Source organism: Onychomys torridus, chromosome 8, assembly GCF_903995425.1.
Source record: "Onychomys torridus chromosome 8, mOncTor1.1, whole genome shotgun sequence".
NCBI lineage: Eukaryota > Metazoa > Chordata > Mammalia > Rodentia > Cricetidae > Onychomys > Onychomys torridus.
The window spans coordinates 82,948,125-82,962,574 of NC_050450.1; the positions used below are offsets into that span (position 1 = coordinate 82,948,125).

Here is a 14,450-nt window from a genome sequence, read left to right on the forward strand (position 1 = left end):
GTTCCCTAATTTAAACCTGCTTTGAATCATAAAGGAAGGGGCTGGTGAGTGGTGAGTGGGTTCATCGGGTAGAGTATTCACTGTGCAGGCCTGATGACCCAAGGTCAATCCCAGCAACGCACAGAAAAATACAAGAAAACCTACTCCACAAAGTGTCCTCAGACTTCTCCATATCCCCCCCCACACACATTTGTGTTTGCACACAATGTCAATAATAATAAATAAAAAGAAAAACATAAAAGAAATATTTTTTTTAAAAACACCCAAAGGTGGGGCTGGAGAGATGACTCAGAGGTTAGAAGCACTAGCTACTCTTCCAGAGGTCTTGAGTTCAATTCCCAGCAACTACATGGTGGCTCACAACCATCTGTAATGAGATCTGGTGCCCTTTTCTGGCATGCAGACAGACATATATGTGGAACACTATATACATTAAAACAAAACAAAACAAAAATAAAAAACAGGGGCTGGAGAGATGGCTCAATGGTTAAGAGCATTGGCTGCTCTTCCAGAGGTCCTGAGTTCAATTCCCAGCACCCACATGGTGGCTCACAACCATCTGTAATGAGATCTGGTGCCATCTTCTGGCCTGCAGAGTTATATAAAAGTACATTCTTGCTCTTCCAGTCTCTTTGGCCTCCACGGCAGAAGCAAGATGACAAAAGGAACATCATCCTTTGGAAAGCATAGAAATAAGACGCGCCGCTGTGGCTCTAAAGGCCTACCACCTTCAGAAGTCAACCTGTGGCAAATGTGGCTACCCAGCCAAGCACAAGAGAAAGTGTAATCAGAGTGCCAAGGCTAAGAGACGAAACACTACCAGCACTGTGTGGATGAGGCACCTGAAAACTGTCTATGAAAGAATCACACATGGATTCCATGAAGGGACAACACCCAAACCCCAGAGAGCAGCTGGTGCAGCATCCAGTTCATACTGAGGATTTCAGTCAGTCATAAAATAAATGTTCTGATTCAACAAACAAACAAAAAGTATAATCTCCCCCTCCTCTAATGTCTTGCTCTGAGTATGTATGTATGTTTGCATACATGTGTGTATGTATCTGTGTACATGTGTGATGTGCATATGTGTGTGTATATATGTGTTCACGTGTGTGTGTGTGTGTGTGTGTGTGTGTGTGTTATATGTGTGTGTATGTATGTATATATGGGAATTGAAACCAAGGCTTTATCTTTGTTTCGAAACAGGGTTTCTCTGTGTAGCCCTGTGTAGCTCTCTGATCAGCCTGTCTGCTTCCTGAGTGCTGGGATTAAAGGCGTACAACACCACTGCCTGGCAGCTGTATCTTTCTTAACTGTTTTAACTTTCGTGTGCTACAGCACAGATGTTGTCAGAAGATAACTCTCTCGAGTCAGCTCTTTCCTTCTATTACAGGGTTCCGGTTCCTGAACTCAGGTCGGTGGCTTGGCAAGAGCCACCTTTATTTACCCTCTGGCCCCTTGCTTAGGGTTTTGTTGTTGTTACTGTATTTTCTTTTCTTTTTAAAATTCCTGTTGTTATGTGTATTGGTGTTTTGTCCAAATGTATGTCTATTCACTATGTGCATGCAGTACCCACAGAGGCCCTCAGAGTCTTGGATCCCCTGGAACTTGGATTACAAACAGTTACAACCTGTAATGTTACCATCATGTGGGAGCTGGGAATTGAACCAGGGTCCTCTGGAAGAGCAGCCAGTGCTCTCAACCACTGAGCTGTCTCTCCAGCACCACCTGGTGTTTCTTTTTCTCTTTTTTCATTTTTATTTATTTATTTATTTTTCTATTATCAGCTTGATACAGTATAAATTCTTATCCTAATAGTGAAATGTGCCGGGCGGTGGTGGCCCACACCTTTAATCCCAGCACTCGGGAGGCAGAGCCAGGCAGATCTCTGTGAGTTCGAGGCCAGCTTGGGCTACCAAGTGAGTTCCAGGAAAGGCACAAAGCTACACAGAGAAACCCTGTCTCAAACAAACAAACAAAGAAACAAACAAAAAAAGTGAAATGTTTTATTGAGGCTTGCCCAGTAATTGAGTAAAACCGAAACTTATTATAAGCCACAGTCATCCTAGGATCCCCCCTGCTATATAGCCTCCCTGGTTCTGTGGGTTGCAGTCTGATTGTTCTTTGCTTTATATCTAGAGTCCTCTTATGAGTGAGTACATACCATGTTTGTCCTTCTGGGTTTGAGTTACCTCACTCAGGATGGTATTTTCTAGTTCCATCCATTTGCCTGCAAATTTCATGCTGTCATTGTTTTTCTCTGCTGAGTAGTACTCCATTGTGTGTATGCACCACATTTTCTTAATCCATTCTTCAGTTGACGGGTATCTTGGTTGTTTCCAGGTTCTGGCTATTATGAATAGTGCTGCTATGAACATAGTTGAGCATGTATCTTTGTGGTATGATTGAGCATTCCTTGGGTATATGCCCAAGAGTGGTATGGCTGGGTCTTGAGGTAGATCAATTCCCAATTTTCTGAGAAACCGCCATACTGATTTCCACAGTGGTTGTACAAGTTTGCATTCCCACCAACAGTGGAGGAGTGTTCCCTTTGCTCTGCATCCTCTCCAATATAGACTGTCATTAGTGTTTTTGATCCTAGCCATTCTGACAGGTGTAAGGTGGTATCTCAGAGTCATTTTGATTTGCATTTCTCTGATGATTAAGGATGTTGAACATTTCTTTAAATGTCTCTCAACCATTTGTGATTCTTCTTTTGAGAATTCTCTGTATTGTATTTTAATTTTATGTGTATGGGTGGTTTGTCTGCATGTGTATCTGTGCACCTCATGCATGCAGTACCTGTAGTGGCCAGAAGAGGGTTTTGGATTCCCCTAAAGCTGGAATTACAGATTTTCACATGTGATCTACCATGTGGGTGCTGTGGGGCCAGAACCCAGGACCTCTGGAAGAGCAGCCAGTGTTCTTAACTGCTAAGCCATCTCTCAGTTCCCTTGGTTTGGTTTAGGCTTTTGAGACAGGGGTTACTACATAGCCCTGGCATTTACTAGATAGTCAAGGTTGACCTCAGTCTCAAGGTGATCCTCCTGCCTCAGCTTCCTAAGTGCTGGGATTACAGGTAAACATTACCATACCCAACTCCTCAACTGTTTTCCTTTGAGAATTCATCACTGTATGCGTCAGTGTGGCCCTTTCCCATCAACTTTGCTTGGAGCCAGAATATCCTCTGTGTCCAACCTGAAAGCTGTCTCCTTCCGTTTCTTTGATTACTCTTTTCCAGATCTGCTCTGTTCCCCCCAGAATTCCTTCTCTTCCAGCCTGCATGCCCTGTGTCTGAACCGTCTCTTTCCTTTTCATCTTTGGGTCATTTCTCACTTGACTGTGACAATGTGCTCTTCTCAGGTGTCTTGGATGCTATTTACAGCTGACATCCTGGCCCCGAGACCCAGCTATTGTGGTTTCTGCTTTGCTTCCTGCTCTCGGGTGGGCGTGTCTCTCCACCACAGCCCCTCCAGATCTTTGCAGCACCCCAGGGAATCTTTTATGCGTTTGAATCAGATATTTAGATACAAAAAACAAAACAAAACAAAAACCCTTGCGTTGCAGGAAGTCTTTGTGCCCTGCCCCTACTCCAACCCCCATTTTGCAGAGACTCTGGGGCAGGATGCTAGGGCTTGCTCACCTTTCCCCTCCTAGGAACAGAGCTGGATGTCTGGGGGCTATATTCATTGTTCCCTTCATTTTATTTCCCCACCTGGGGTGAGATGAGGTGACTGAGGTCACCGAGACTGGGGGCCCTCTCCTCTGAGCAATGTCTCATCTGACTGAACATGGCCCAGCCCCCTCTCAGAAAAGGTGTTTTGGGCCCACCTGCTGCTGAGATGGTAAATGGCTGGCCACAGCAAGCAGTGTGTCAGGACCCGTGGCCCTAACTCCAAGTCCGACTACTTCCAGTGTGTCCAATGGGAATCCATTTGTCTACAGGAGCAGAACTAAATTCTCCACCCCGTGTCAGAGATAAAGCTGGCAGCCTGACCCCCCCCACACCCACTGTCTCACATCCACCCCACATTCAGGAGGAGTCAGGCCGGTGGCACACATGTGTGCTTCCAGGGCACAAGGCTGAGGCAGGCAGAGAGCAAGTTCTAGACCAGTCTGGGTGCATATAGCAAGGCCCTGTCTCTTTCAACTTTAGTTTTATGTGTATAAATGTTTTGCCTACAAATAAGTCTGTGTTATTTGTGTGGCTGGTACCCACAGAGGCCAGAAGAGGGCATGGGATCTGTTGAAAGTAGAGTTATAGACCTGACTCTACCTGGGCTGGGATTGCAGGTGAACCCTACCACCCTGGTTTATGTGGTGCTGGAGAGAACCGCGGTTATGTGCATGCCAAGAAAGCACTCTACCAACTGAACTACATCTCCAGCCCTTGTCGCCATCCTTAACCTTCTGCCTCCGGGTCCTGATTTCTAACTGCCACATGACCATATTCTAGTGGTCAAAGGTCCTGGTCATGCAAGTAGCTGGGGCAGGACAGCATTTGCAGGCGTAGCCCCAAGATCCCTGTTCAGTCTCTGATGCATATAAAAACAGGACCTTTCATTTAGTTTCATAGTACTTTATTACTTAATTTTAGGTTTGGAGGCTGAGTCTCTTGTAGCCCAGGTTGGCTTTGAACTTTGTTTTTTTAATTAATTAATTTTATTTATGTGTATTGGTTTGTTGCTTGCATGGACAGGCACCACACACATGCAGTACCCACAGAGACCAGGAGGGGGCATCAGATTCCCTAGAACTGGAGTTAACAGGAGTTAAGAGAAGGTTGTGAACTGTCACTATGGATCCTGGAAATTGAACCCTGGTCCTCTGGAAGAGCAGCCAGTGCTTTTAACTGCCGAGCCGTTTCTCTGCCCCCCAGATGCCATTTATCTTTTTAAAGATGTATTTATTTTTATTTTATCTGTTTATGTGCCAGTGCCCCACATGCATGCATTGCCAACAGCAGCCAGAGAGGGCAGCAAATAGCCTTGGACCGGAGTTACAGACTACCGTTAGTCACCCTGGGGTTGCTGGGGATTGAATCAGGTCCTCTGGAAGAGCAGCTGTTGCTCTTAATCACTGAGCCAACCTCTCCAGCCCCTGGCCTGGAACTTTCTATGTAGCCAAGGCTGCCTTTGAGTTCCTAACCCCCTGCTTCCACCTCTAAATTGCTGGGGTTATGAATGTGCATCATCACATACAGATGGATCTTAAATGTATCTTAGAGTTCCCTGTCTTCCCTGCACAGCAGAGCTAGCCATATGTGGGCTTTCAGAGTACTCACCCACAGTTGGGGTACACATTCCACACTTGATGTGTTCTGATTGGGTTTTTGTTTGAGATAAGTCTACATGATAGAGCATAGGCTAACCTTGTTGTAGAATATTATTTTAACTGTGTGAAGATGTGTTGCATTTGTTTCACCTTGCCTGCCTAAGGCACCTGATGGGTCTAATAAAAAGCCAAATGGCCAATAGCTAGGCAGGAGAGGGATAGGCAGAAAGAGAGAGTGATTAGGAGAAGAAATCTAGGCTTGAAAAGAACAAGGAGAAGAGAGGAAAGAACAAGGGAGAAAGAGAGGGAAATGCCCAGGACCAGCCAGGCAGCCACCAGCCAGCAGACACAGCATAGGACATAGAGAAAGGTAAAAAGCGCCGAGGCAAAATGTAGATAAAGAGGAACAGGTTAAGTTATAAAAGCTAACCAGAAATGGGCATAAACTAAAACTGAGCATTCCTAACTAATAAGAAGTCTCCATGCCATGATTTGGGAACTGGTTGGTGGCCCAAGAGAAAAAGCCTGGTACACAGCCTTAAATTTGAGATTCTCCTGCCTCAGCCTCCCACATCTAGTATTACAGTCCTGTACCGCTGCACAGAGCTGAGAACATGAGTGACAAGAATGTCAAGAAAGCCCCCTCCTCCTTCCTGGGGAGGACCCTTCGTTACCAGAGTCTCAGAACACATGTGGCCAGTCACCACAATGCCCAGAGAGCAGAGCCAGGTACTAACTCTCTGAGCTGTGAGCCAGCAATCTGGGGATCCCAAGGACATGCCAGAAGCCTCCCTTCTTCCTCCCTTCATCCTTAGTGTGAACATTTCCTAGGGAATGGGGAAAGGCAGCCAGTCAGTCCAGAGCTCAGTCCTAACCCTCTGCTCGCTCAGGCAGCCCAGTCTGAGACTCGTGGCACTGGTGACCCTCTCCTTGTCGCCTCCTGCCCTTCCCTCTCATTATCAACTGTCTGCTCATCAAACCCTTCAGAAGACCCTGAGCCTTGCACCCTTCCTGAAGTACCATCTAGGTTAAAACCAGGAACAAATCATTAGCAGCGAGTGTGTGCTATGATTCCTGGCTACAATATAAAGTGCAAATGTGTCTGTACAGTGTAGAGTATAAAAGTGCCTTTTTCTGTCCCCTGTCACCTCCTGCCACTGGCCTTTGAGAGTCCCCAGGTGAAATGCTTTACTGTGGTTTGCTTGCAATGTGGGTCCTGTTTGTGAACTGGACGGTGGTTTGCAAGATTAGGAGTTTCTCAAAATGCTTTTCCTCATAGACATGTGTGTACGCGTGTTCTTAATTGCCGAATCGTCGCTCCAGCCCCATATATGTGTGCGTATTTTGTTCACACAGTCACAGGTCAGGGGTGCTGACACCCTGAGGAAACATGCGTACATGCACATAAGCAGAGGAAATGCAGGAGAAGGACGTGAGAGAGGCAGAAACGAGGGGCTGGTAAACAGCCTGAGGAGTAGATGCAGGGCCTTCCTAGAGACAGATGTGAACACTGACGGGTGTTGCTGGGGACTGCACAGTGCCCTGCCCCTCTGAGCTCAAGTGCTGGAGTGGGTGGAGCTACCCAGGGAGTCTTCTCCTTCTGCTTACCCCCCTCCGGGTCTCAGTGGACCACAATTACTTTGTTGACCTGTGGGCTCTGGTGCCACTCACAGGGACCGGTTGGCCATGGCATTGAGAGGCATTAGATGCTGCCCAGCTGCAGGAGCAACAGCCATGAAGGGGTGGGAGGGTGCGCTCTCTGAGAAGCAGGTGGGAAGCAGCTGCTGGCAGAGGAGGCCCAGGTGGGCAGCCTGTCCTGGGGCACAGGTGGCCATATGCAGATGCTGAGGAGGTGGAGGCTGGATATCTAAAGTACTCTGGGGCTTTGTTATTCACGGTCACATGCCTTATTTACACTCACACGTTGTTAAGGCCAAGGCCAAAGGGCCTGAGAGATGTGGGACCCCTTCCATCAACCTTCTTTAAACACTCATGAAGTGGAGATGGAGGGAAGCAGATGTTCCATTAAAACCTGCCTGCACATTCCCTGCTGTTAAAAATGAGGGATTTATCACGCCGACTTGTTACATGCTTTTTCCCCCCAAGCCAGACAATTCATCAGAAGGCATGTTAAACTGTTTAAATATTAGTCAACAAAATAAATTTCTCCTCTTGGGAGAACAGTCTTTCCATGTGTGCTTTGGTTTTACAATTTTGGCTGGCTGCAGCTGCTGACTTCAGGCACACACCACCATTGAGGCAGGGTTCACACTGGTGCGGTGCTCACGGCAGCCCTGTGATTCACAGGTTTTCTGTGAAAACATTCAATAGAAGCCCTTTGGGGCTAGCAATAGGTATTTTTAAATTTTCACCTAAGCATCACCACTCTGGCAGGCATGGGGATTATTTACTCCATGCCGCTTTGATTGGAAGCGCGGGTGGTCTGTGACCTGAGTTATCTGCCAGGAGCAGCGGACTGTTCCCACAGGCTGCCACCAGCAGCCAGGCCAGGCTGCCGCCTGTCATCCAGGGTCTAGCTGGGACATCTGGTTCTGCTCAGCTGCAGAGCAGTTTCAGCTAAAAACAAGGACAATTCTTCACATTTTCTTTCCTTTTTATTTTCTCACCAGAGAGCATTGAACCCAGGGCCTCACACTCCCACTGAGCAACAGCCTCAGCCCTTACCCCTCATATGTGAAAGAGCAGAAAAGCAAAGCCTCCCTGTCAGACATCAGCTCTCATCTGAGCGCTCAAAATGGTAAAGAAAGCTATCCCCTTGGGCAGGGGCAAAGGCTCAGTGAATAAAGATACTTGCCAGGTAAGCCTGATGACCTGAGTTTGATTTCCAGAACCCACAGAAAAAGCCAGTTGTGGTCTAGAAAGATGGCTCAGCAGTTAAGACCACTGGCTGTTCTTCCAGAGGACCTGAGTTCAATTCCCAGCACCCACATGGTGGCTCACAACTGGAACTCCAGTTCCAGGGGATCCAATGCCCTCTGCCAGCTTGGTACACAAATATACAGGCAGCCGAAACGCTCACTCAGATAAAACAAAACAAGCAAGTAGCCAGGTGTAGTGGCGTTCATTCATAATTCCAGCACTCCTTCATTGAGATTGGAAGTGGAGGCAGGAGGATCATGCAGCAGCTTGGAGACTAGCTAACCCAGAAAATACAGCTCAGTGACTGTGGTGGTTTGTATAAGAATGGCTCCTGGCTGGGCGGTGGTCGCTCGTACCTTTAATATCAGCACTCAGGAGGCAGAGGCAGGCAGATCTCTGTGAGTTCGAGGCCAGCCTGGTCTACAGAGTGAGTTCCAGGAAAGGCTCCAAAGCTACACAGAGAAACCCTGTCTCAAACAAAAATAAAAACACCCCCCAAAAAAGAATGGCCCCCATAGGCTCATCTATTTGAATATTTACTCCTCAGGAGGTAACACTATTGAAGAAGGATTAGGAGGTGTGGCCTTGTTGGGGAAAAAATAGGGGTGGGTTTCGAAGTTTCAAAAGTTCAAGCCAACTACTCCCCCCCAACCCCCATCCTCTACCCCCTGCCTGTGCATCAGGATGTAGCTCTCAGCTGCTTCTCCAGCACCAGGCCTGCCTGCCTGCCATGATGCTCTCTGCCGTGATGATAATGGACTTAGCCTCTAAAACTGTAAGCAAGCTCCAGTTAAATGTCTTCTTTATAAGAGTTACCTTGGTCATGGTATCTCCTCATAGCAATAGGACAATAACTAAGACAGAGTTGGTACCAGGGATTGGGGTATTGCTGTGACAAGCTAGACCATGCTGTTTGTGGGTGGAATGTGAACTTTGGGACTTTGGACTAGAAAAATGGCTGGAAACTTTAAGCGGGGCTTAATGGACCATCCAAAAGGTGCATGGAAGATAAATAATATACCTATTATATACTAGATGCATGGAAGATAATGTTGAGGGTGATTTGAACTGTGGGGCCCAGCTCAAGAAGTTTCAGAGGAAAAAAATATTACTAAAAGTCCTAGAGACCTTTCTTATGTTTTTTTTTTTTTTCTTTTCTTTTTTTGTTGTTGTTACAAAGAACGTGGCTGCTTTTGCCTTTGTCCTACAAGTCTGCCTGAGGCTAAGTTGAAATGTCTTAGAGTAACAGTATTGACAGAGGAGATCTCACGGCAGCCAGTATTGACTGTCATGTGGTTATTAGTAGTTACTCTTACGCAGATTATAATGAAAAGGAGCAAGCTAGACAAAGAAAAATGCAAAACATACAGTTTGAGGAGAAAAGAAGCACCAGGAAATGCTTTGTTGGAGCCAAGTCTTGTGTGCAAGGAGATGACAGAAATAACAGTAGAGCCCCTGCCTCTGCAAGGTGGAAAAAGAGAGCCAGCTCCTCAAGACATCCACATGTGCCTTTCACACATGCACACGCACACACACACACACACACACACACACACACACACACAAATCCAATTAAATTTTGCTAAGCATAGTGGAACGTGCCTTTAGATTTGTTTGTTTGTTTGTTTGTTTGTTTGTTTAGACAGGGTCTTGCTCTGTGCTCCAGTAGCTCCAGGATGGCCTCAAACTCATGGCACTCCAGAGTGCTTCAGCCTCCCAAGTGCTGGAAATACAGCCTGCTTTGTGGAGCACACCTCTAAAAAGAGGCAGAGGCAGGTAAGTAGGTCTCTGTAAATTGAGCACACCTGTTTCCATGGTGAATGGCTATCTGGCTCCACAGACATTGGGGTCCCTTCTCTCTGCCTTCTCTTTGGTTTCCTGTGTTACCTTCTCACTCCAGCTCTACTTCAGTGTTGGGTCATTTTGCCATCTGCTTCCCTATTCCAGGTTCTCAACCAAGTGATCCCTATGACACTTTTCTTTCAATAGAAGTGGAGGTGGGCCAGGCAATGGTGGCACAAGCCTTTAATCCCAGCACTGGGAGGCAGAGGCAGGCAGATCTCTGTGAGTTCGAGGCCAGCCTGGTCTACAGAGTGAGTTCTAGGACAGGCATCAAAATTATGCAGAGAAACCCTGTCTCGAAAAAAAAAAAAACAATAAATAAATAAATAAATAAAAATAAAAAGTGGAGGTGGTTGAGAGGGTTTAGCCTAAAGCATTCTTTCTTCCCAGCATGGCCCATTTATTTTTTTATTTTTTTAGTGTAACTTCTTCAAATGTGTCCACTAGTGAGCATCTGTCACCTGTCTGCATCTCATCAAAACACGTCCTTCTGTATCCTGACTTGGCTGGAAGCCTGCGGATGGGGGAAGGGGAAGAGCCCTTGCTATAGGGTGGGAAGAGAAAACTCCAGCCTGGCACATAAGGAAAACTTGAAGACAGTGCCAATGTCCTGAAAAGTCATGAGTATCCTGAAGGTAAGGCACGCCCTGTTTTGAAAGTGTCCAAGGCTGACGAGGGACTCCATAGATAAGATTGGACCAGAAGATCTCCCAGCTCCTGCAGCATGATCTGGGGACATTTTTCTTGGCTCCTTATTGGATTTGTCATTGTCTTGGACATCTGTTGTTTCTGCCTCCCAGCGGGCTTTCTCTCCTTCTGTCAAAACTGTTGTCTGTCCTTGGTGAGATTGGCATCACTCCAGCTTCTGGGTGGTCCTCGTCGATCATATTAATGTGAAACACAAATATTTCCCATCCAAATGCCTCTCCCCATCCCTTCTTCTCCTCAGTCTTCTATTGTGTCCCTGCCAACCCATTGGCCGTGGCCCCTGAGTCCATTACTTCAGGTCACTTCTTGCCTCTGCACATGAAGAGCATGCCTTGGTGAACCATGTGAGGCTCAGCTCACAGAGAGTTCTCCTGCTTTTCCAGGGCCAGCCCGGCAGGTAGCATACCTCCTTCTGTACCCACTATGTACCTGCCTCATCCAGAGCCCCAGCCTCCCACCCCGAAGTGGCTATAGGTGGATGTGACCTGCAGGAGAAGCAGCACTGAGCCCCGGAAGATGACAGAGGGGTTAGGGCTCCTGCTTGCACACTTTCCTTAAGCCTGTGGCCCCACTTGAGCCAATTCCAGTGTGGCGGTCTGAATGAAAGTGGCCCCCATAGGCCCGTAGGAGTGGCACTATTAGGACATGTGGCCTTGTTGCAGTAGGTGTGTCACTGGTGTGGTAGTTTGAATGTGTTTGGCCTTCATAATCTCATAGGGAGTGGCACTATTAGGAGGCGTGGCATTGTGTGAGTGGGTATGGACTGGTTGGAGGAAGTGTGTCACTGTGGGGCAGGCTTTGAGGTTTCCTATGCTCAAGACACTGACCAGTGAGTCAGTCAACTTCCTGTTGCCTCTAAGTCAAGATGTAAAACTCTCAGCTCCAGCACCATGTCTGTCTGCACACCTCATGCTCCCCACAATGATGATAATGGACTGAACCTCTGAAACTGTAAGTGAATTCCCTCAATTAAATGTTTTCATTTATAAGAATTGCTGTGGTCATGGTGTCTCTTCACAGAAAAAAAAAAAAAAAAAAAAAACCTAACTAAGATACTGGGAGTGGGCTTTGAGGTCTCAGATGCTCAGGCCAGGCCCAGTGTCTCAGTCTTCTGCTGTCTGTCTGCCGGTCTGGACATAGAACTCTCCAGCACTATGTCTGCCTGCACGCCACCATGATGACAATGGACTAAACCTCTGAACTGTAAGCCAGCCCCTGTAGTGGATAACTGTTCTACCTATAACCTTGAAGTACCTGCCCCTGGGGCATGACCTTGGGGCTACCCTTAAGACCTGAAGAGGCACGTAGAGAGCTCAGGATGGTGGAAATGACTCAGGGCAGAACAGCCTGGGACAGCACCTCAGCCTTCTAGGACCCTGGGACAAGTCTCCTATTCTGTTTTAGTGAGTTTTCTTTCCTAATAAATTCCTTTTACCCCTAAGCAGACTCCTGTGGATTTCTTGAATTAAGCCCCAGTTAAATGTTTTCCTTTATAGGAGTTTCTGTGGTCATAGTGTCTCTTCACAGCAATAGAAACCCTAAATAAGATACACCACTGTTGGGATATTATGTATTAATCTGACTCATCTAAGGAATGCCTAGAAACTGGTGTGTGTGTGTGTGTGTGTGTGTGTGTGTGTGTGTGTCCGTGTCCGTGTCCGTGAGGATGTTTCTAGAAGAGCATTTGAACACCGGGTGCAGAAGACCCACTTCCACCAATGTGGTGGTCATTGTCTTGTATATGGGGGACCAAACAGAAAAAAAAGCTGGCAAAAGAGTGGGTTCTTTCTTTTCTTGAGCTGAGACATCCATTTTCTGCCTGTGGACATTAAAATTTTTGTTCTAGGCTAGCATCAGGCTCACTAGATAAAGACACTTCCTTCCAAGCCTGGTGACCTGAGTCTGGTCCCCAGGACCCACACAGTGGAAGGAGATAATTGACTCCCACAAGTTGCCCTATGACCTTTATATGTGTGCTGGCACATGCAACCCCTTCTTCACCCCACAAATTAATAAATAATGTATTTTTTTTTCAATTCTAGTTCTTGGCGCTTCATGAGTTAGGACTTTTACCAGCAGCTTCTCTGAGCCCCAGATCCACAGCTTTAGAGAGGAAGTTCCTCCTTTGCCCCCTGGTTTTCAGGCCTTCAAATATACAGAAGCATGTCACCAAGTCCCCTGACTCTCCAGCTTGTCATAGGACAAGCATACCGTGGGACTTCTCAGCCTCAGGAACTGTGAGAGCGGATTCCCAGTCTAAATCTCTTCCCCTGTTGCTCTGCATAAGCTGTTGGTTCCGGTTCTTGGGAGATCGACAGTACAGATGCATGCTGGGAGCTGACCTTAAGCTGGTGGTCACACCACTGTGGTAGAATGGCCTTCCTCCAGAGCCCAGGCAGCCACCATGTGCTCCTCTGTGCTGGTGCCCTCTGTATACCTCACACAGAAGCTCTTTCTATCACAACTGTAATAGCTACAGTCTCGTTGCTATGACAACGTACTTTGTTTTGCCTCACAGTTCAAGGATATGGCCCATCATGGCAGGGACAACACGGTAGTAGGAGCCTGAGGAAGCTGGTCCCATGGAATCCACAGTCAGGAAGTGTGGAGCGTGATTTCTCCTTTCTATGCAGTCTGGGACCCCAGCCTATGACGTAGCACCACCCACACTGAGGATGAGACTTTTCACCTCAGTTAACCTCATCCAGATAATTCCTTAAAGACTTCCCCAGAGGCTCATTTCCAGGATGACTCTAAATCGCACCAAGGAGATAATCAAGATTAACTGTCGCAATAGGTCTCTCTAGAATTATACAGTGCTGGACACAGAAGGCTCAAAAGGCCGAAGGCCTGTCATAGAGCATTTTCCTCCTTGGGTCCGCTCAGTAAGTAGGCCAGAAAGAGATGCCAAGCTTGCCTGGAGCTGAAGTGATCTACCAGGCCTTGGGCTTCTGTTGTTACAGTGGGAGGTGTAAAATAAAATCATTTCCTCTTTTCTGGAGGGACATGCCCGCTTGGTCCCTAAGAACTTCCCCACTGTCGGTTTGCCCACATCTTGGCAGGGTTTCCCTCCAGCGTTCTGGGATTATACCCCGTGTTGGCCTGTATTTGCCGCTTTGCCCTCATCTGGCTTGGTCAGCATGATGTAACCAATATAGTGATGCATCTATGATGCTGCAGAGGATTCTGGTCCCTGCATACTTCCTCATAACAGAAGATAGGAGTTAGCATCACCATGGAGCTAGACTGTAGGGTGTGCTATGGATCAACCAATGTGATACAGAGGAGTGGTCCTGGTCTTAGGGTTTCTATTGCTGAGATAAAACACCATGACCACAAGCGATTTGGCAAGGAAAGGGTTTATTCCAGATTAAAGCTCTCAGGCCAGTTCATCATCAAAGGAAGTAAGAGCAGGAACTGAAACAGAGGCCATAGAGGAACAATTCCAAGTTTACTGGCTTGCTCATGGTTTGCTCAGCCTGCATTTTTACACACACACACACACACACACACACACACACACACACACACACCTTTTATTTTATTTTTTTTTCCTAAATATTTATCACCAGATCTCATTACAGATGGTTGTGAGCCACCATGTGGGTGCTGGGAATTGAACTCAGGACCTCTGGAAGAGCAGTCGGTGTTCTTAACCCCTGAGCCATCTCTCCAGCCTCCAGCCTGCACTCTTATTGTACCCAGGATCACCACTGCAGGGTTAGCACTGCCCGCAGAGAGCTGGA

General features: G+C 47.1%; 1 pseudogene; it reads left to right on the plus strand.

Annotated features, from left to right (window-relative positions):
* The first annotated feature begins 655 nt into the window (after positions 1-655).
* Positions 656-938, plus strand: LOC118588744 (annotated as a pseudogene).
* Positions 939-14,450: the final 13,512 nt, after the last annotated feature.